Source organism: Pan paniscus, chromosome 11 (genome assembly GCF_029289425.2).
Source record: "Pan paniscus chromosome 11, NHGRI_mPanPan1-v2.0_pri, whole genome shotgun sequence".
Lineage (NCBI taxonomy): Eukaryota > Metazoa > Chordata > Mammalia > Primates > Hominidae > Pan > Pan paniscus.
In genome coordinates this window covers 112,917,829-112,939,040 of record NC_073260.2, presented here as the reverse complement: position 1 = coordinate 112,939,040, position 21,212 = coordinate 112,917,829, and the positions used below count along the sequence as shown (strand labels likewise).

The window sequence follows — 21,212 nt, the reverse complement described above, 5'->3', positions numbered from 1 at the left end:
TATTCAATGAATATAGATTTGCATTTTTAGAAGTATATAGAAAATTAACAATTTTTAATTTTAAAACATGAGTGCCAGGCAAAGAATATATGCAATAACAGCCAATTCAGGATGTTTGGTTAAGAATTCAAATAATCTAAGAAAAAAATGAGTAAATATTAGTACAAGTCAAATCATGAGTTTGAAATTACATCTGGTAAACTATTGATATGCAAGTATGTTAGAAGTCATCAGAGAAAGGGCCAATGAATCAAGTATTTGCAAGTTGCAGGGAAACTAGAGGATGCATGAGTTACTAAAAAGCTATTATGAAAAAATATGGTATTGAGTCAAGAAAAAGACCTAGGGTTCAAGTTTTAACACTGCCACTTAACAATTATGTGGTTTTCTGCAAATTAACTTTGTGGCACTTCTATTTCTTTCTCTGCAGAAATGCTGAGTAGAATACCTGCATTCTCCACTCCTGTGAGTTTACTATGAATATTAAAAAATAACAATGCATTCTGAAAATGTTCTATAAATATAAGGTCTGTAATAGTTTAAAAGATAGCCTATTAAATGACTAATTTGACCTAGAAAAATTCTGGGTTTGGTGATTTTAAAGAAGTTAGGAAAGACCACTTTGTTCTCCCCATGCTAGCTGAGAGCTCTCCATTCTTCACTAACAGAAAGTCTGTCAAATAAGAGATTCTGACCAAGAGTGCTAGAAAAATGCGTGATGGAATGGCACTGAAAATAGTGGAGCCCAAGGCAAAAGCATGATCGCATTAATTGGCAGCCCGCTGGCCCCTAAAAATGTACTGCAGCACTGGAGAGGCAATTGTCAATACAAAGGCTACAAGAACAAGTATTTTCTCTTCATTATGGTATTAGAGTCTATACATAAAGTCATCTGAAAATTAACATTGATTTTATCATTGAGCTTCAATCCTCTGTCACTTAAATTATATTCATTTGATCCCTTTTGTTCTAGACCGACTTGATTGTCTAAGCCCCAAGTAAAAGAAACATTGGTTTGTTCCTTTTACGTTTTTTTTTTTTCAGTAGACACTAGTCAAGTTTCAGAAATAACGCTAAGATAAATTATTTAAAAATTACTACTGGAAGCCGGGCGTGGTGGCTTACGCCTGTAATCCCAGCACTTTGAGAGGCCGAGGCGGGCGGATCACAAGGTCAGGAGATCAAGACCATCCTGGCTAACACGGTGAAACCCCATCTCTATTAAAAGTACAAAAAATTAGCTGGGCGTGGTGGCAGGTGCCTGTAGTCCCAGCTACTCGGGAGGCTGAGGCAGGTGAATGGCGTGAACCCGGGAGGTGGAGGTTGCAGTGAGCCGAGATCGCAGTGAAGCATTGGTTCGTAGGATTTTCTTTACTTGAATACTTTTTATTATGGCTTTTATCTTGTTATTTGTTATTAGTCTATTCAGGTTTTGGATTTCTTCATGGTTCAATCTTGGTAGATTTTATATGTCTAAGACTTTATCCGTTTCTTTGGGGTTTTTCAATTTATTGGCATATAGATGCTCGCAGTAGTCTGTAATGATCCTTTGAGTTTTTGTTGTATCGCTTGTAATTCCCATTTTTCATCACTGATTTTATTTATTTGGGTCTTCTTTCTTTTTTACTAAAGTAGCCTTGCTAAAGACTTGTCATTTTTGTTTACCTTTTCAATAAAACAGCTTTTCACTTTATTAATCTTTAATTTCATTTATTTGTGCTCTGATCTTTATTATAATTTTTTCTACTAATTTTGGGTTTGGTTGGCTCTTGTTTTTCTAGTTCTTTAAAATACATCATTCGGGTGTTTCTAGTTTTTCTACTTTTTTGATGTAGGCACTCATTGTTATAAACTTTCCTCTAGGTACTGCTTTTGCTGTATTTTCTAGGTTTGGTATACCAATGTGTCTTGGTTCTTTATCCAGCTTCTCCCTCTATGTCTTCTAATTGGGGCATTTAGCCCATTTCCATTTGACTTTAACTAGAAATAGAAATTTAGGAAAAAAATTATGGTAGAATTTTTTCTTGATTTGTAGTTTTTGTCATGATTCCTATTAATGTTCAGCAAGATTATGTAACAATTGTAAATATGCATGAACCCAACACTGGAGCACAGAGATATCTGAAGCAAATATTACTAGAGCTAAAGAGAAATAATGATAACAATATAATAAGAGCTGCAGATTTCAACATGCCACTTTTAAGATTAGAAAGATAATCCAGTCAGAAAATCAACAAAGAAACATCATGCTTATCACTATGCACAAATAGATCTAATAGATATTTGCAGAACATTTTATTCAATGGCTACAGAATATACATTCTCAAAGATAAACCATTTGTTAGGCTATAAAACAAGCCTTTAAAAAATTAAATTATATCAGGTATCTTCTCTGACCACAATTGAATAAAACTAGAATTAATAAAAAGAGGAACTCTGGAAACTATACAAACACACAGAAATACATACGTTTGCAGATGATGATTCTATATCTAGACAACCCGCACATGCTTATAGATAGGATGAATCAATATCATAAAAATGGCCATATTGCTTAAAGCAATTTATAGATTCAGTTATATTGCTATTTAAACTAATATTGAGATTCTTCACAGAACTAGAAAAAACTATTTTAAAATTCATGTGGAACCAAAAAAGAGCCTGAGTAGCCAACGCAATTCTAACGAAAAAGAACAAACCTGGAGACATCATGCTACCTGACATCAAACTTTATTACAGGGCTGCAGTAATCAAAACAGCATGGCACTTGTAGAAAAACAGACACATAGATCAATGGAACAGAATAGAAAATCCAGAAATAAGACTGCACACCTACCTACAACTATCTGATCTTTGGTAAGCCTAACAAACCTAACAAAAATAAGCAATAGGGAAAGGATTCCCCGTTGAATAAGTGGTGCTGGGATGACTGGCTAGTAATATGCAGAAGACTGAAACTGGACCCCTTCCTTATGCCATATATGGATTAAAGACTTAAATGTAAATCCCCATACTGGAAGACAACCTAGGAAATGCCATTCAGAATATAGGCACGGGCAAAGATTTTATGACGAAGACACCAAAAGCAATTGCAACAAAAGCAAATATTGACAAATGGAATCTAATTAAATTAAATAACTTCTGCTCAGCAAAATAAACTATAAACAGAGTGAACAGGCCGTACAGAATGGGAAAAAATTCTTGCAAACTATGCAGCCAATAAAGGTCTAATATCCAGAATCTATAAGGAACTTAAACAAATTCACAAGAAAAAAATGAACAACCCCATCAAAGTGTGGGCAAAAGACATGAGTAGACACTTTCCAAAAGTGTACATACATATGGCCAACAAGCCTATAAAAAAATCAACATCGCTAATAATTAAAGAGATGCAAATCAAAACCACAATGAGATACCATCTCACACCAGTCAGAATGGTAATTCTTAAAAAGTCAAAAAGTAACAAATGCTGGCAAGGTTGTGGAGAAAAAGGAACGCTTACACACTGTTAGTGGGAGTACAAATTAGTTTAGCCATTGTAGAACGCAGCGTGATGATTTCTTGAAGACCTAAAGGTAGAAATAACATTCGACCCAGCAATGTCATTACTGGGTATATACCCAAAGAAACATAAATTATGCTATTATAAAGACAACATGTATGCATATGTTCATTGAAGCACTATTTGCAATAGCAAAGACATGGAATCAACCTAAATGTCCATCAATGATAGACTGGATAAAGAAAATATGGTATATATACACCATAGAATACTATGCAGCCCTTAAAAAGAACAATAGTATGTCTTGTCTTTTGTGGGAATATGGATGGAGTTGGTGGCCATTATCTGTATCAAGCTAACACAGGAAAAGAAAACCAAATACCACATGTCCTCACTGATAAATGAGAGCAAAATGATCAGAATACATGGACACATAGAAGGAAACAACACACACTGGGACGCCTATTGGAGGGCAAAGGGTGTGAGGAGGGAGAGGATCAGGAAAAATAGCTAATGGGTACTAGGCTTATTATCAGGGTGATTAAATAATCTGTAAAAAAAGAAAACAAAACGATGACACATGTTTACCTATGTAGCAAACCTGCACGTGTATCCCTGAACTTAAAAGTTATAAAAAAGTATAACAATAATTGACTTTTGAAGAGAATGGACTGATAGTACTTTATCATTAAAGACTACATTTAATGATAAAGTCATTGGTTGCCAAAATTGGCGAAGTTATATAGGTGGTAGCTCTAAAACTTGGTGGAGGCTGGGCACGGTGACTCACAGTTGTAATCCCAGCATTTTGGAAGGTTGAGGTGGGAGGATCACTTGAGGCCAAATGTTTGAGAGTAGCCTGAGCAACATCATGAGATCCTGTCTCTAAAAATCATAAAAAATATTACCTGAGTGTCGTGACAGACACCAGTAGTCCCAGCTACTTGGAAGGCTGAAGTGGGAGGATCACTTGAGCCCATAAGTTTGAGGCTGCAGTTAGCTCTGAACATGCCATTCATTGCACTCCAGCCTGGGTGATAGAGACCATGTCTGTAAATAAATTAAAAAAATAAAATAAAACTTTGTGGGTATATTAGGGTAGCTGCAAAAATAGATCTCAGCTCAATGTTTTAAAATGTATTACACATTATATGGCACTTGGGAAAGAAGGGACTGCAGATGGTAGATGTGCCTCCACTTAAGGAAATATATCTGAATCTAAATTGCAGGCTATCTGTGGAGGAAGGAAGATTCCAGGGTTGGGAGAACTAGGGGCCAAATGGAAACCAGATCATTTCTTTCCATAGGAGAATGAGACATGCAGTCATTTTGCTGGGGTGAGAAAGAAGATGCTTAATAGTATCTCAGGGCTAGAGGGTAATTGGGTGGCCTCATTGCGGTAGAATGACACAATCACGCGTTTAGAGAAGTCACAGGAACATTTAGATTGGTTAGAGGTAACTCTCTTGTCTAAGTCTTTCAGTGACCAGGGCCACAAAAATAAAACAAAAACAAAATAAAACAACAAAGCAAACCAAACCATGCCAGCAACAATGCCTAGGAATGAAAGAGGATGTGCAGTTTGATTTTGGGTCATTTCCAAGAATAGTCCAAAAAATGAAGAAAAAAAGGAAGACTGAGGGAAAGAAAAAAGAAGGAAGGAGGGAGAGAAAGAAAGAAGGACATTTATAATATTAAATATCTCTGCAATGACAGGTCAAAGAAATATGTGAGCTGCATTTCCTTATTTCACTGAAATAAGAATATGAGGAGCTAGAGGAGGCATCACATGGTTTTACTAATAAAAATACAGTGGTGGAAAATATAGAGAAAAATGATACTAATGATAATAAGAAGTAATAAGTAATTATTCTGGCCGTTTGATGTGGCTTTCCCTAATTTTTTGCATCCAGTCTTTAAAAAAGCTGTAAGACAGAGATACATATTATTTCCATTTTAAAGCTGAACTTTCAATCACAATACAATAAAACACATTATTATCAGGATCTGTTCTGTCCCCGCACTCTAACCTTTTTTTTAGGAGGTTGTAGCAAGGGAAACATAAGATATGATATATGTAATAGATATGACTGTGGTACAGCTAAATCATCATTTTAGTATTTTAAAATAAAGAGACTGCTATCTAAATACATCTGATATAATTTTCTGTAGTGTATATTGAATAACTTTTGTTAAAGTACATCTAACCCTTGAACAACACAGGTTTGAACTGTGCAGGTCTACTTATACGTGGATTTTTTTCAACAGTCAGTGTGCCTGCCTCTTCCGTCTCCCCTTCTACCTCCTCCATGTCTGCCACCCTTGAGACAGCAAGACCAATCCCCTCTCTTGCTCCCCTCTCTTCAGCATACTGAATGTGAAGACTACAAGAAGAAAGAACTTTATGATTTTCCACTTCAACTTAATGACTAGTAAATCTATTTCCTTTTCCTTATAATTTTCTTAATTACATTTTTTTATCTAGCTTACTTCATTTTAAGAATACAGTGTATAATATATATAACATACAATATGCGTTAATAACTGTTTATATTACTAGTAAGTCTGGTCAACAGTAGGTTATTAGTAGTTAAGTTTGGGAGTCAAAAGTTATATATGGATGTTCTACCATGCAGGGAGTTCATTGCTCCTCATCCCTGTGTTGTTCAGGGGCCAACTGTGTATAATTACATCATAATTTTGTAATCAGAGACACAGATACTTCAACTATTTTATCATTTTCTAAATGCATAAAATCCTGTGTATTTTCTAGGTGTCACAGTCAGAATCCCAATAATTTCCTTATGTCCATAGCACAGCTCTCTGGTATGCTAATGTAAGTAAATATGTGGTGTGTGTGTGGCGGGGGGCGGTGTAGGGAGGTGGCGTAAAGACTTTTCAATCATTTTGATCTTTTGAAAGAATCTCTACCTTTTTACTAGAATCAGTGAAATCTAATTGGAAGCATTTTCAAAATTTTTAAGTGGAACAATTAATTCAAATTATTGTCCTCCACATTAAATTATTAGTAGTCGTTTCTCATAAATGTATGAATAAGTTTTGCTATAAACCCCCATTCTCTTTATCCAACAGCATGTCTGCCTCACTCAGTAGAATAGAGATTAATTTATTAGTAAATGTTCTTGAATGGGGAGTAGTGTCTCCATAAAAATGTTAGTGAATTGAATTTATGTGACATTGCTGTTCACTAGTTTTCAACTGCTGGTATGTTCATTTTGATGTTGTTTATTTTTAAGAAAATCCAGTGTTGCAGACAATAATCATGCAGCTTGTTATTTCACTAGAGAATCCCTTAAAAGATAATCTCCCTGCAGAAAATCAATGTAAGTTGTTACAGAAAGTTTTTAAGAAGTTCTAACTCGGTGGCATAAAGAAAACATTTAACTTTATTTTCACTTCCTTAACTCCAAGGGAATCTTAACTTAACTTTGCTAAGAGGCCAAGTTCTTGTTCAAAACATTTTAACTTTGAGAAGAGATACTAATCAATTTTTTAGCACCTTCCCCAGAAAGGAAGAGTTGAAAAATCCATACACAAATTATTTTCACATTAGGAGTTCTTCCTGTTGCTAGCATATTGCACAGTAGTTGATAATGTTTAGTCAAAATGAATTAACCCTAGCAATTTTTCAAAGAATTTTAAAAAATTAGATGTTCCCTCAAAGATGAGATTCACAATCTGGGGTACTTCCAACTCTATCTGTGGAAAGAAGGACAGAAGAGAAGCATGGTACAAGAATTATATGGAGAGTAAGAAACTCAGGCAGGAAATAACAATACAACTTGGGAATCTCTGGAGGATTGAAGGGATTTTTAAAATGTTGATAAATACATTAAGCAACTCTAGTGATTTTTCATTCTCCCTTTTTTAGACATTTACAGTCCTGTGCTTTAAAACAATCTACTGAAAACATTTTGAAACATTCAATATCAATTTTGTATCATCTTTTCTTTCGATAAGCTGACTAGATAAATTATTTATTCATGATGACCCACTTTTCACCTTCTATAATCTGAAGGACATCCTTGTCAGTGTTTGAGAAAATAAATTTTTAAAATCTTGAGGAGAGAGCTCATTGTTAAATGTAGCACACACTTTAGCACCTATCTGTAATCTTGAAACAAAATGAAAATTTCATGCAACAGAAAAACTTATATCTAACAAAAAGATATGAACATGTAACTGGCTTCAAGTACTGGAGTTTCAAGATGAATAAGAACTCTGACTGTTCTTGAGCGGCCTGGAGGTGTATAATAATATTGTAATAACAAGGATATTAATGATAAAAAAGAAGGAGATATGGAAGTTGTTAAAAGACTGCTTAAGGTAGCATATATTACTTACCGTAAATGAAGATGCAAAAAATAAAACAGAAAACTCTAGGCCAGTGAACTTATCACAGAAAACAAGTAGAGAAGACATACTTTCTAATGCTTATGGTAGGAATATGTTAGAAATGGGGATATATTTCACAAAAGGTGATAGAAACATCTGTTTTATATTTGCTAGATCTCCCAGAAATAAGAGATCAGGGAGATAGTATTAAAACTGAGGATAAATTAATAATATTCATGAATCAAACATTTTCTATAACTAGAGACCATGAAGTCTTGTAACCTTAAAATTAATTTAAAAATACAGCTTTATGACAAAAAATTATCACGGCATCATTTAACACTTAAAGTGGGGACTGTGCATTTAAATTTTTTTCTCTTCTGAAATATACTGAAATGATGTTAATTATGTATAAATTATATATGTTTATGTATATATACATATATACACACACAGACACACACACACACACACAGACATATATATATATATATATATATATAATGTAGATAGATAGATAACTTATTACCAAAAGGAAGTGGGGTTCTTGGGCACCATCAGATATATTTCTTAAGAACATGGTAGGGGAAATAGAAAAGAAAAGGGGATAATCCAAAATAGAGAATACTGAAGCTAAAATATGCACGAAAGAAAAAGGCAACCTCAAAAGAAAGTCTTTTCTTATTGACAAATGCCTGAAAATGACAAGAGCTTAAATCGGATACTATAGACAGCAGAAGTAGGTTGTGGTTTAATAACAAGTTTAAATCATTTGTAATATATATATATATGCATAAGTGGATGCGAGGTCCAGGTTAGTTCTTTCACTTCTGTGCACATAGAGAAATTATAATAGAAAACCCTACTCAAAACTGATATCTGGTCTCTAAGATATTGAATATTTTTCCAAGGAAATACAAAAGATTCCTTGGAAATTAAAAATCATGTTTTCCAATAATTGAATCAAAATATTGCCTGGGATGTAAATTTAAAATAAATTTCTAAAGTGTAGAGAAAAGAAAAAAGATGCAGAGATGGGAATAATCAGAGAAGAGTTAAGTGGCATTGATAATTGTTTGTTTTTTGTTTTGTTTTGTTTTCTTTTCTTTTCTTTTGAGATGGAGTTTCGCTCTGTTGCCCAGGCTGGAGTGCAATGGTGCAGTCTTGGCTCACTGCAACCTCTGCCTCCCGGGTTCAAGCGATTCTCCTGCCTCAGCCTCCTGAGTAGCTGGGATTACAGTTGCACACCACTACACATGGCTAATTTTTGTATTTTTATTAGAAACAGGGTTTCACCACGTTGGTCAGGCTGGTCTCAAACTCCTGACCTCGTAACCTGCTTGCCTCGGCCTCCTAAAGTGCTCGGATTACAGGTGTGAGCCACCGCGTCCGGCCCAGATTTTGTATTCTGTCTGTCATTTCAGTCATTTCATTCTGGTTAAGAATCATATATGGGGAGCTAGTACAGTCATTTGGAGGTAAGAAAACACTTTATCCTTTAGAGTTTTCAGAGTTCTTGTGCATGTTCTTTCTCATCGGTGTTGGCTGATGCTTCTTTAACTGTGGTGTAATTTTAGTATAGTTAGTTGTTGGTGTTTCTGGATGTTTTCAGAGAGCCAAGGCTTTGTGCAGGGTCTTTATTTGTGACTGAATTCTTGTCCTTGGTTTCACAGGGGGGCATATTAGCAAAGTATTGTTGGTATTGGAGTGAAGATAGCCTAGCCACTTCTCTGTAGGGCAGCTGTGATGTGCCAGAGGTGTGAGTAAAGCACTCAGGTCTTTGTTCTATCCGCAGCCTGGTGGCTGTGACAGATGGACTGTCAGTTGCCTCTGGGAACACTACCCAGAGAGACTCAGAGCTGCTGCTAATAGAAATGTTTAGCTGGGGGTTGGGAGTGGCTACACTGTGGGTCTAAGCTTGGGCCCTACCTGGTGAAGAATGAGATCAGGGATCACAGGAAAGAGAGACTGGGCTCCTCTTTATAAGGCAGTTGTGGTGTCTGGAGGGTACTGCCACAGTGGCAGTGGCAGAGAGCCTGTGGGCCATCTCTGGGATTCCCTCCCCAGAGAAACACAGAGCCACATCAACTGAAGTGATCAGCTAGGGGTAGGGCAGCTGTCCTCAGGGCCCAGGTCAGGAGCCCCTGCCCAAGGAGGAGTAGCAGGGGAGGGACCCATGTGGAAAGCAGTCTGGCCACTTTTTTCTGTGTGGCAGCTGTGGTGTGCTGGAGGCGCATGTTAGTTGTTGGGCTCTTTGCTCCTTCCCCAGCTTGAAGATAATAGAGGCAGGAGCTGTGGCAGTGGCAAAAGCTGCAGGCCTATTGTTTACTTCTGGGAGTTCTATCCAAGAGAACTGCAGAGCTGTGAGCAGCCCGAATGCTCAGATGGGGATGGAGTGGCTGTGCTGGGGTCCCATGCCAGTGGGCTTTACCTGGTGATCTGTAATGGAGGCAAGGCCTGCAGTTCACCCACTCAGTACCATGGGTGTGGCCTCTATCCTGGGAGCACGGGAGAGAGCCTGTCCTCCCTTTTGGTGAAGCTACGCAGCTGGTGCCTGGGTGCTCCAGGGTCCAAGGCTCCATGTGGTCCTGAACAGCAGCTCTGCCCAGACTATACACAGCTCTCTATCATGTCAGTCTGCAGGCCCTGGGGTGGGGTTGGGGGTGTTAAGGAGAATCTCCTGTGCCCAGGATTGCAAAGGTCTGTGTCAGAAATGTGGGTTCCTGGTGCTGTAGCCCACTCACCCTTTCCATGACGTGGGGCACTTCCCTTGGCTCTGCACCAATCCGCAGTGGGCGGCTGTCCTGCCTCATCCCTCTCTCTTCTCCATGGGTCACGTTGCTTCTGTGATGAATCCCAACGTGCCCTCATGGATGATATAGTTAAAAAACTGGTGTTTACTCGCAGCTCTGTCTCCTCTCCATGAGAGCAGGACACACTAGTTGCTTATAGTCAGCCATCTTGGAACAAGATTAGTGCCTCCTAAGAGTGAAGAAGAATGGAAAATGTCCCCATCTAGAAGCATTCTTGTGGAATTTGCTTACAATAAAAGTGGAGCTACAATCCTAAATGTTTTCAGAAGGAAAGACCCATGTCCCTAAAGAGAAACATAAATTCAGCATGTATCAGATTTCATCATTTCATCGGTAGAAATAAATGCTAGGGAAAGCATAGAACAGCCAGATTCTGAAAAAAAAATTTTCAGGTTGTGTGTCCCAGAACAAGCTATTTACCCTCTCTGTGTTTTAGGAGAGCTGAATCTATTTGCCCTTTGATTTTAGAGTGACAAAATTTTCCCTTACAGTAACAATGATTTAGTGACAAGGATTTTATTTTCTACCCTAAGATCTATTCATACTATGATATTTTATTTTGAGATTAATAACATAATCTCTATATCACATTTTAGTTAGATTTTATAGTGTTTTAAAAGCATTTGAACAAAAATTGAATGTAACTCAAGAGAAAACAATTTCTAAAAAGAAGCAGAACCAATTATTCAGGAATGAAAAAAAAATTAAAGGTGACTAGGTCAACAACCAGCAAAATATAATGTAAAGGAATCTGAAAATTCCCCTTATTATGAGATAGTTTTCTAAAAAGTTACATTAAGTGTTATTTACAATTCTGTGTAATATTGAAGACTTAGTAAGAGCTCCTTAGAAAGGATTGAGCAGGAGACAAAGTGGGTTAGAGAGGGAATAGAGAAAGAAATTTTGGTGTTATGTAAAACTGTACATTTAAGCCAACATGTTTGAAAATTTCTCAGATACAGCAAGTCTGCCAAGCACATAGAATAAAAAAAATGATCTATATGCTTCATTCGTTACATCTTGCTTTATTTGATACATCTTCCTTCTTAAAGAAATCACTGTCTGGTAAAAATGGAATGAAAAATTACTCTCCTCCTACCCTGGGTAAATTGGTCAGTAGTGGAAGTGGTCTAGTCTATTCAAATAATTTTCTGGCCAGGCGTGGTGGCTCACACCTATAATTCTATCACTTTGGGAGGCCAAGGCAGGTGGATGGCTTGAACCCAGGAGTTCAAGACTAGCCTGGGCAACCTGGAGAAACCCTGTCTCTATAAAAAATACAAAAATTAGCTAGGCATGGTGATGTGCACCTGTAGTCTACTTGAGAGGCTGAGGTGGGAGGATTTCTTGGGATCTCTTGAGTCCCGGAGGCGGAAGTTGCAGTGAGAGGAGAATATGCCACTGTTCTTTAGCTTGGTTAACAGAGATGCTTTATCAATAATAATAATAATAATAATAATAATAATGTAATAAAATAAATGATTTTCCTGATTTTATAACAGCTCATGGAAGTTTTGCATGAAAAAAATTGAGAGTTTAACAGGCAGTCAACAATTATATTAACATAATAACAATCTTATGCGCAAAATTTCTTTATTTTATGCTTTCAGAGTCACTTTAAGCACCAACAACAAATGGCTCATTTGCTCTTATAAAGCTTAATTGTTCCATACCTTGACATTATAAATATGATATAACAAGTAAACGTTAAATGGCGAGATAAAGAAGGTAGGGTCTAGTACAGACGCATGCATTTACTAGTCTTGCATAAAGAAAAAGGTGTGACCTATGTCTGATACCTAAAGAAATATAAATTTAAATAAATTTATAGAATTACAATTAACCAATAGAATAACTAAAAATACATATCTAATTTTAAAAAATTGAAAGAATGATAATGGAGGAAATTTTGGTTGCTATGTGAGAGTTAAGGATTATATCTTTAGGCTTGGAGATAGAAAATATTCTTTGAAAAAACTGGTGAATAAGAAGTGACAAACAGGATGTGTGTGGTGGCTCACGCCTGTAATTCCAGCACTTTGGGAGGCTGAGATGGGTGGATTGCCTGAAATCAGGAGTTTGAGAGCAGCCTGACCAGCATGGTGAAACCATGTCCTACTAAAAATACAAAAATTAGCTGGGTGTGGTTGCATGTGCCTGCAATCATAGCTACTCAGGAGGCTGAAGCATAAGAATCACTTCAACCCAGGAGGCGGAGGTTGCAGTGAGCCTAGATGGCACCATCGCACTCCAGCCTGGTATTTGGATCAAACTCCCTTTTACTTTGAGTACATAAGAAAAGGAACATGGGAAAGAACATAAGAAAAAGAACATCATCTATATCCCTAAACATACGCAGTAGAAAAAGTTTATGTTTAGGGATATAGATCATATAGTGACAGCATTAAATGCTGGATCTGTAGGCTCCGAACTTTTCATGTTTTCTTTACTGAACATGATTTTGTGAATGTTTGCAATTTGCATGTTCTCTGAATTGCTGGGTCCCCACCCATTGTTCCTCTTGCTCAGGTGAAAGGGCTATGCTTTATTTGGAATACAGTATTGAGGGAAAAAGAAAGAGTGACTCTTACTGATCTTTGTCTACATTTTTACACTCACACTTGCATTTTTATACTATGTGCATTCAATACTAATTTAAAATAAGCAGAAGAAAAAGAAAGAATGATGAGAAAAACTTTACACCACTTTCCAACATGCTATAATAATTAATGGTGGCAATGTTATCCAAAGCAATAATTTACCAGAAGAAATGTTATTTTTGTATTTGTGTTTCTTTTTTAAGTTTATGCTCTCTTTTAATAATTAACTGACAATTTTTATGAACAAAATAACAATTCACTGATATCAAGGAGAATCGATTAATTATTTTGAAGGAATAATTCTTATTCCACTCTCATAGCAAGAGATAAGAATATATGTGGCAAATTTAATTTTTCTCTTTGTGTTTGGAAGTAAAAAATTCCTACGCTCATGTAAAACAAATATACTGGTATAGAAATAAGGAAATTAAGTGGAAGTTCACTACTTCTCTGATAAAAGCATGATAATATCAAAATGAGGGTTTCTTTTTAATATTTAATGTTTATGATTATTTTTAACCATTTTTTCTAAAGAAGACAGGTTGTAATAAACATGTAGTGCCTATTAATTATGAATATTGCTATTGATAAATTCTCCTGGCTAAATTGACCACATTTCATTTTCTGCTATAGTTTTTTTTCCCACATATGTTGAACTCATATTGATCTTATTTATCATGAATGGTGTAGTTCATTTTTGGGAATAAAATGTATTTCTACAATGGACACACATATGAGTATGTACACACACCCTACCACAAAATGTTAGAATGAGAAGAGACGTAATATAATCTCTATTCTTTTCTGCTCCTTTAAAAACTAAGGCTCAAATAATATAAATTCCTAGAGGGAGGGCCCAGATTTCTGACTACTCTGTCTAATGTTCTCTCTACATTATTACAAAGTATATTTTATTCATACTATGTCTTCATATGTATCCACAATGTTGCTGTTATTTCTATGTGCATTTTTTTATACTTGAGTGCAAAAACACTTTTCTTATTGGCATACTTATACATAGTTATTTGTTTATAATCCTTTTTTTTTTTTTTTTGAGACAGAGTCTTGCTCTGTCACCCAGGCTGGAGCACAGTGGCATGATCTCGAATCACTGCAAGCTCCGCCTCCCGGGTTCACGCCATTCTCCTGCCTCAGCCTCCCGAGTAGCTGGGACTACACGTGCCCACCACCACGCTCGGCTAATTTTTTTGTATTTTGAGTAGAGATGGGTTTTCACTGTGTTAGCCAGGATGGTCTCGATCTCATGACCTCATGATCCGCCCACCTCGGGCTCCCAAAGTACTGGAATTACAGGCGTGAGCCACTGTGCCCGGCCTATAATCCTTTTATATAATCCTACTATGGAAGAAAATTAAACTATTTTTCACTTTATGTTTCTCAGAAACCTTGTGTTTGTTTATTCTGACAATGAATAATCTTAAAATGTTACATTCAGTAAATAGCAAAAATTAATTTTAATAATATAGTATTTGTATTTATTTTTCTTAAATAAAAGTATATAATAAGTTAGTTTGTTAAAAATATACAATAATTTATATACTGGGGAAAATTGAAGCAAACTTATTATCCAAGAAATCTAAGTCAATTTTAGCTAGTATAAAACATGAAATTATACTTAGAATTGGGTTCATTGAACACAATGTTACTTCAGAAGAGGTTGTTTTCAGTGAATAGATGATTATTATAGAGTTCTGATATTGTCACTCTCAGATCATGAAGAATGTGTGAAAAAGAAGATATTTGTGGTGGAATCTCAGAATACAGATAAAATACATTTTAAAATATTTGGTATTCCATCTTTTAATATTTTAAACATTTCACTATTACTATATGATGCTTTACATCATATAATAATAATTTAGAATGAAATTTGGAATAATGTGTCATAAAAATGACCAGAATTCAATGATCATATTTGAGTATTACAAAGTAAATAATGCTTTTTTTCACAAGCTCTTGAGTTAGGCTGTATTTTCAGAAGACCATGGTTGAAAGAAAGAGCAGTACCTTGGGAATTTGGAGACCTAGTGTCGTCCTGGTTTTCTTGTTATCTACTTCTATGATCTTAAACAAGTCATTGTGTCCAAGACAGCCAGTAGGTACATGCTTGTACACAGGAGACACATGTATTTGTTGGAAATATATTAGAATTGCCAAAAATGGATCAAATCACCTACATAACTTCCATGACAAAAGTCATTATTTTGTTTGTTCTGCATCAGGAAAAATAGCATATTTGTCATCAGGAAAAATAAATAATCACAAAATGCCAGTATAATTAGTAGTCTTCCCAACCAGTCCACAGATTTTTCTTCCCCTCTCCCTGCCTCCATGCCCTCAATCACATGAAGCCTTTAGACTTAAGGCCACATCTGGGTATGTATTTCTAAAACATTGTAGTGCATTTAAAGATCTTCCAAGTCTCAAGAGACAGGCTATCGTAATTTGTCTTTCAAATCTATTATACAAATGTGTATTTTACTGATTTTTCTTTACAAAAAGGTTAGAAACATATTCTTCCATGTAGTTTCTTGAATCTTTCTCTGATATACTCTCACTGGTTATGGTTTCCTTTAAAATCCTTATCAAAAGCATGGAAATGTCCTTTACAAAGAGATTGGATATAAATTTAGTAAATTAAATATTGAAAGGCTGCAGCCCTCAGAGGATTTTAAAATAATCACATATGTCACAAAAGTGAGAAATTAATGACTGAATGGTTAGAATAGATCTGACTGAAGCAATAACAGGTGTATAAGTTCTGCAGGTCTTTCATTAGGCCTAGAATTCAGTATATTTCGCACTAGAGACTCTCTGCTATAAATGTTTTTCAATGACATTAGTTTATGAGTGCAAAAAAAAATGGCTTGAATCACAAATGTTCAAAAAAGGGGATTTTTTTTGCCCATTAAAGACATTCAAATTGACAAGGAGTTATTCACATCTTTATTGGTTTGATGGCAATAAAACAGTGATGTTTATTACTCTTTAAGCCCAGTATGTCAGCATTATTTTAACTTGTCCTTTCACACTGAGATTATTGCCTTAAGAGGTGCATTAATTCTGTCAGGCTACTTCCACATAAGTCAGCACAATATGCAATTATCTGCAAAAGGAAGAATGCTTCTTAGGGCCCTTCTATAAAAAAGCAACTTAAATGCTTAGAGAACATTTGCATTACCACATCAGAAAGAATATTGCTTATCATGAATTTAGATATTCTGGGATATATGTCATTCCTTTTTTTTAGGTGGAGTCTCACTGCATCCTCCACCTCCCAGGTTCAAGTGATTCTCATACCTCAGCCTCAGAAGTAGGTGGGATTACAGGCGCCCACCACCACGCCTGGCTAATTTTGGTATTTTTATAGAGACAGGTTTCAGCATATTGGCCAAGTTAGTCTCGAACTTCTGACCTGAAGTGATCCGCCCACATCGGCCTCCCAAAGTTCTGGAATTACAGGCATGAGCCACTGCACCCAACCTATAAGTCATTCTTGACTGTTTTTTTAATAAAGTCTAAAATTTAGATATTGTGCTCTCGTGAGTTTTATATTGGTGATTTTGAAACATCTGTTGATTTTTTGGTCTACATTAGTTTAATATATATTGCATTTTTTTCCCAAATGACAATCATGCCAACCTGCCAACTACAGATAGCGTCTCAGTTTCAGCCTCTTCTTCAGGTAAAATACTTCCTTTTCCTTTGAGTTGCACTCCCAACTCTGAAAGATGTCAAAATGAATATTGATTGTGTCATATGAAATGTATTTTAAATATGCCCATTCTTAAGAATTCACTACGAAATGGTGGGAATTTCTTCAGCTTCTTTTGCATGCCACGATAAATATTGGATATTGTAAAGAATCTGCTGCACAACTTCCTTAAGTTATGCACATTATATTCATTCACCCATTTAAACCTTAACTATAAACTCTGTATTAGTTCATTTTCACACTGCTATGATGAACTGCCCAAGACTGGGTACTTTATAAAGAAAGGAGGTTTAATTGACTCATAGTTCTGCATGGCTGGGGAAGCCTCAGGAAACTTGCAGTCACAGCGGAAAGGGAAGCAGACACCTTCTTCACAAGGTGGCAGGAGAGAGAGAGTGAGAGAGAAAGTGCCAAACTTTTAAAATCAACAGATCTTGTGAGAACTCCCTCACTATTGCGAGAACAGCATGGGGGAAACCACCCCCGTGATCCAATCACCTCCCTTCCTCCACATGCGGGGAAAGCAGATTCCTCCCTTGACACATGGGGATTACAATTTTAGATGAAATTTGGGTGGGGACACAGAGCCAAACCATATCAAACCCTAAGGTGTTACTCTTCATACCTTGTATAGGAAGAATAAGTGACACAAAGAAGTTAAGCATTAAATATCTTACCTAAGTTTTTGCACCTAAAAAGTTGCATAAAAGGCATATGAATAAAGTTTTGTGCTTTTCCCACTATGCTTCATGGTGTTATGTTTGTTTATTTAGTGAAAGTATATAACCAGAAATACTTCATCCATACACCGTAAGTTTTTTGATGGAGCAAGGACACAGTATATTTTATCCCCACACCAAATCAATCAATCAAACAAACAAAAAACCATTAGTGAATGTCATCTTACTCAGTGTATATGAGCAGTATGAACAGAACAGACTTGCAGCATGTTTTACTGACAGTGGTCATTGCTTGAAGGTGTTTTGTAACTTAAACTGTCACTTTCTAAAACTAAACAGAATTTTCCCACATATGGTCCAAATGAAATACATAAGATTGGCTAGGTGCAGTGGCTCACGCCTGTAATCCCATCACTTTGGGAGGCTGAGATGGGTGGATCAGGTCAGGAGATCGAGACCATCCTGGCTAACAAGGTGAGACCCTGTCTCTACTAAAAATGTAAAAAATTAGCCGGGCATGGTGGTGGGTGCCTGTAGTCCCAGCTACTTGGGAGGCTGAGGCAGGAGAATGGCATGAACCTGGGAGGTGGAGCTTGCAGTGAGCTGAGATTGTGCTACTGCACTCCAGTCTGGGAGACAGAGCGAGACTCCATCTCAAAAAAACAAAAAACAAAAACAAACAAACAAAAAACACAAAATATTATGAACTAACATTCTCCATTTACATGTGACTATAGGATATCTCCAAATAGATATCTCACTAGTACCTCAAACTCAAAGAGTCCTGTACTATTACTACATCTTGTTCCCTTTCAAATGTCCTGTTTTCTCTGTGTTATGTGCAGAGCTGGTACCCAACAGTATAGCCCACACCCAGTGCTCATTCTTGATCAGTATTCATATTATAGCAGTTACAGAATATTTTAATATTACCTTTAGTGGTTTTCCTATTAATGAAAGAACCACAACATTCTAAGGAACAAGTTTCAAAATTTAAATTTTATTTATGCATTTTCAAATGAGTTGATAATTATTCCAATATTCCTTGTAAGTAATTCAGGATTCTGATCTTTTCTCTTCACTTCCATTGTTTTCCCTCAAAACTCACTACCTGATACTTGATCTATGACAATAGACTTCTAATTAGTGTTCCCTTCTTTCTTCTTTTGTTCCATGTTCTATTTTGTGAAGCATGTTCTATACCTGAGAATTTTTTTTCATGATTGTGTATGATTACTCAAATATACCATCTAATATTATTATCTTAGCCTTTATTTCTCTATAATCTAGTCCCTAGTTGTATTTTCAATATTATTTTTCCTTGTTACCCTTTCATCTCACTACATTGATTAAACATCCCCTTTACTGTAAGCCTTCCTTGCCTATCAGTGCTTTGTGTCTTTGCTCATGATGTTCCTCCACATATACTGTATTTTTTAAAATATGAATTTATTCAAATCCTACCTAACCTTGAACCAACAGCTCAAATGCCACTGGGCTAGTGATATCCTTCTTTGTTCCCTCTACTCATAGTAGTCTCACTATCTCTCTAAATTTCTATGGCCCCTGTATTTACATGTTTTGTGGCAATTATTCTCTTTGCAATTAGAGTGCCATTTTGGTTTTCCATCTACAGCATAGATAGAACAATGGAGAAGATCATCCATTAGAATTTTAAGCACAAGTTCTTTTTTAATTTAATTTTATATCACTTCCAATGCCCAACACATTGCCTGCCTCAGAGTAAGCATTAAAATAATATTGGAGAAATTAATATCATCCTATAAACCAGTGAACAGCATAGTTATCATACTGAGTTATTTAAGCTCAAAATACATGGTCATATTAAAACTCATAAAATAATATAAAGATTAACATGATGCACTATGGGTTTTCTAATCTAATCACCTTGTAGATGTTATGCTTTCAAATTGCTTTTTCCCATGTAATATCTCACTGCCAATTAGGATATATGTATTAATAACTTTCAATCTATCTATTGCATTTTTTCTTAGGACACGCTGACTGTATTTACAACAGTTATCTCAAATTTACCAAATAATGAATCAAATTTATTCTTTTCCTTACCTACTGATATAAATATTCTCTGATAATTCCTGCTTGGTTTAATAGTGTCACCATATAATTAGTCTACCAAGTCAGACATCTAAGAATTATCTTTGTATTTTTCCTCTTCCTTATCTGCCCTGTAACTAGTGAAATACCAAGTCCATAAACTCTTTCTTATTTAATATGTGCATTTTGCTTTCATAGTTAAAGTCTGTGCTACATACCAATTGGCTACAGGATAAATGTTAAGCACTTAAGGAGAATTCAAAGTCCTAACAGTCTGTTCCTCATCTCTTTCCAGCCTCATTTCTTGTCATCATCTCCTTTTTTAATCTTCTCTGAATCCTATTCACATTTAAATGCTAACTATAGCACAATCACATCTTGATGTTGCATACTTCTGTGGTGCACATCTCTTTTTTCCTAAATTTCTTTTCCATTTCTTTGTCATCCATCCCTGTGGCAACGCTTTTCATTCAACATTTCCATTTTTTTTCTCTGTAGATAAGTGACCTTACCATTTACTCTATGTTAATTTCTTAATATGATACTTGACACCTGATAGGTCTTCAGTAAATATTTTCAAACAATAAAATATTTTTCTGTACACTACTTACGAATTTTCGTGTGATCCACGACAATGCAAAATGTAACTTGTGTGGCTTTCCGTTGCTTTTCTTAGGATCAAAAATACATGATTTTAAATTATTCAGTAGAAGAATGCTACTCTTAAGCTTATGCATATGAATGCATTTTCATGTAGCAGAATTTCACATCTTCAGTCATTGAGTAAGCCAATAAGTGGCTATGAGTGCAATATTTAATTCTGGAAATTTCAAAATTAAATCAAGTTTTATCACATTTGATTGCATTAAGTTGTGCTAAAGCTGGCATGACAGTGTTATCTAATAATGAGCTGGCCTTAATTGTGTCAAAAATTATGATTTATTGTGAATAAATAAAAATACCAGTCTGTTTCTTTATAGCTTTTCATAACTGCAATAAATACATGTTTTATCTTATAATTTCTGCATAACCTCATTTTAATTAATATTATCAAATTATTTCAACAGATAGTTACCCTGACCATTAACTAAAATTTTTCAATTATTGTTTTAATCTGGTTTAAAAAAATCATTTCAGATTTTTCAGCTATGTCAATAAGAAGTGTTACGTTTCTTTGTTGTTTAAAAAACACAGATTTTTATTTTTTTTGAAACTCATAAACATTGCGGGTCTTTCCAAAGAAAAAGAGTTTTTAAACATTTTAATCTTATGACAGACATTAGCCCAATATTTAATAAGACCCACATCATGACACATTTTAAAATTCTGACCTGTAGGCCATCAACCTGTTTTCCCTGACAATAACAATATCTAGTTATTGGTTCTGTCTTTCATTTTGGACACAGTGTGTGTAGTATATATGGGGGAAGGGGAAATTCTTTTCCTGAG

General features: G+C 35.6%; 1 protein-coding gene across 2 annotated transcripts in view; it reads left to right on the top strand.

Moving 5' to 3' along the window:
• TYRP1 (tyrosinase related protein 1) overlaps window positions 1-21,212 on the top strand; it is a 1,170,479-nt gene that overhangs the window by 56,613 nt on the left and 1,092,654 nt on the right. The window lies entirely within an intron of this gene.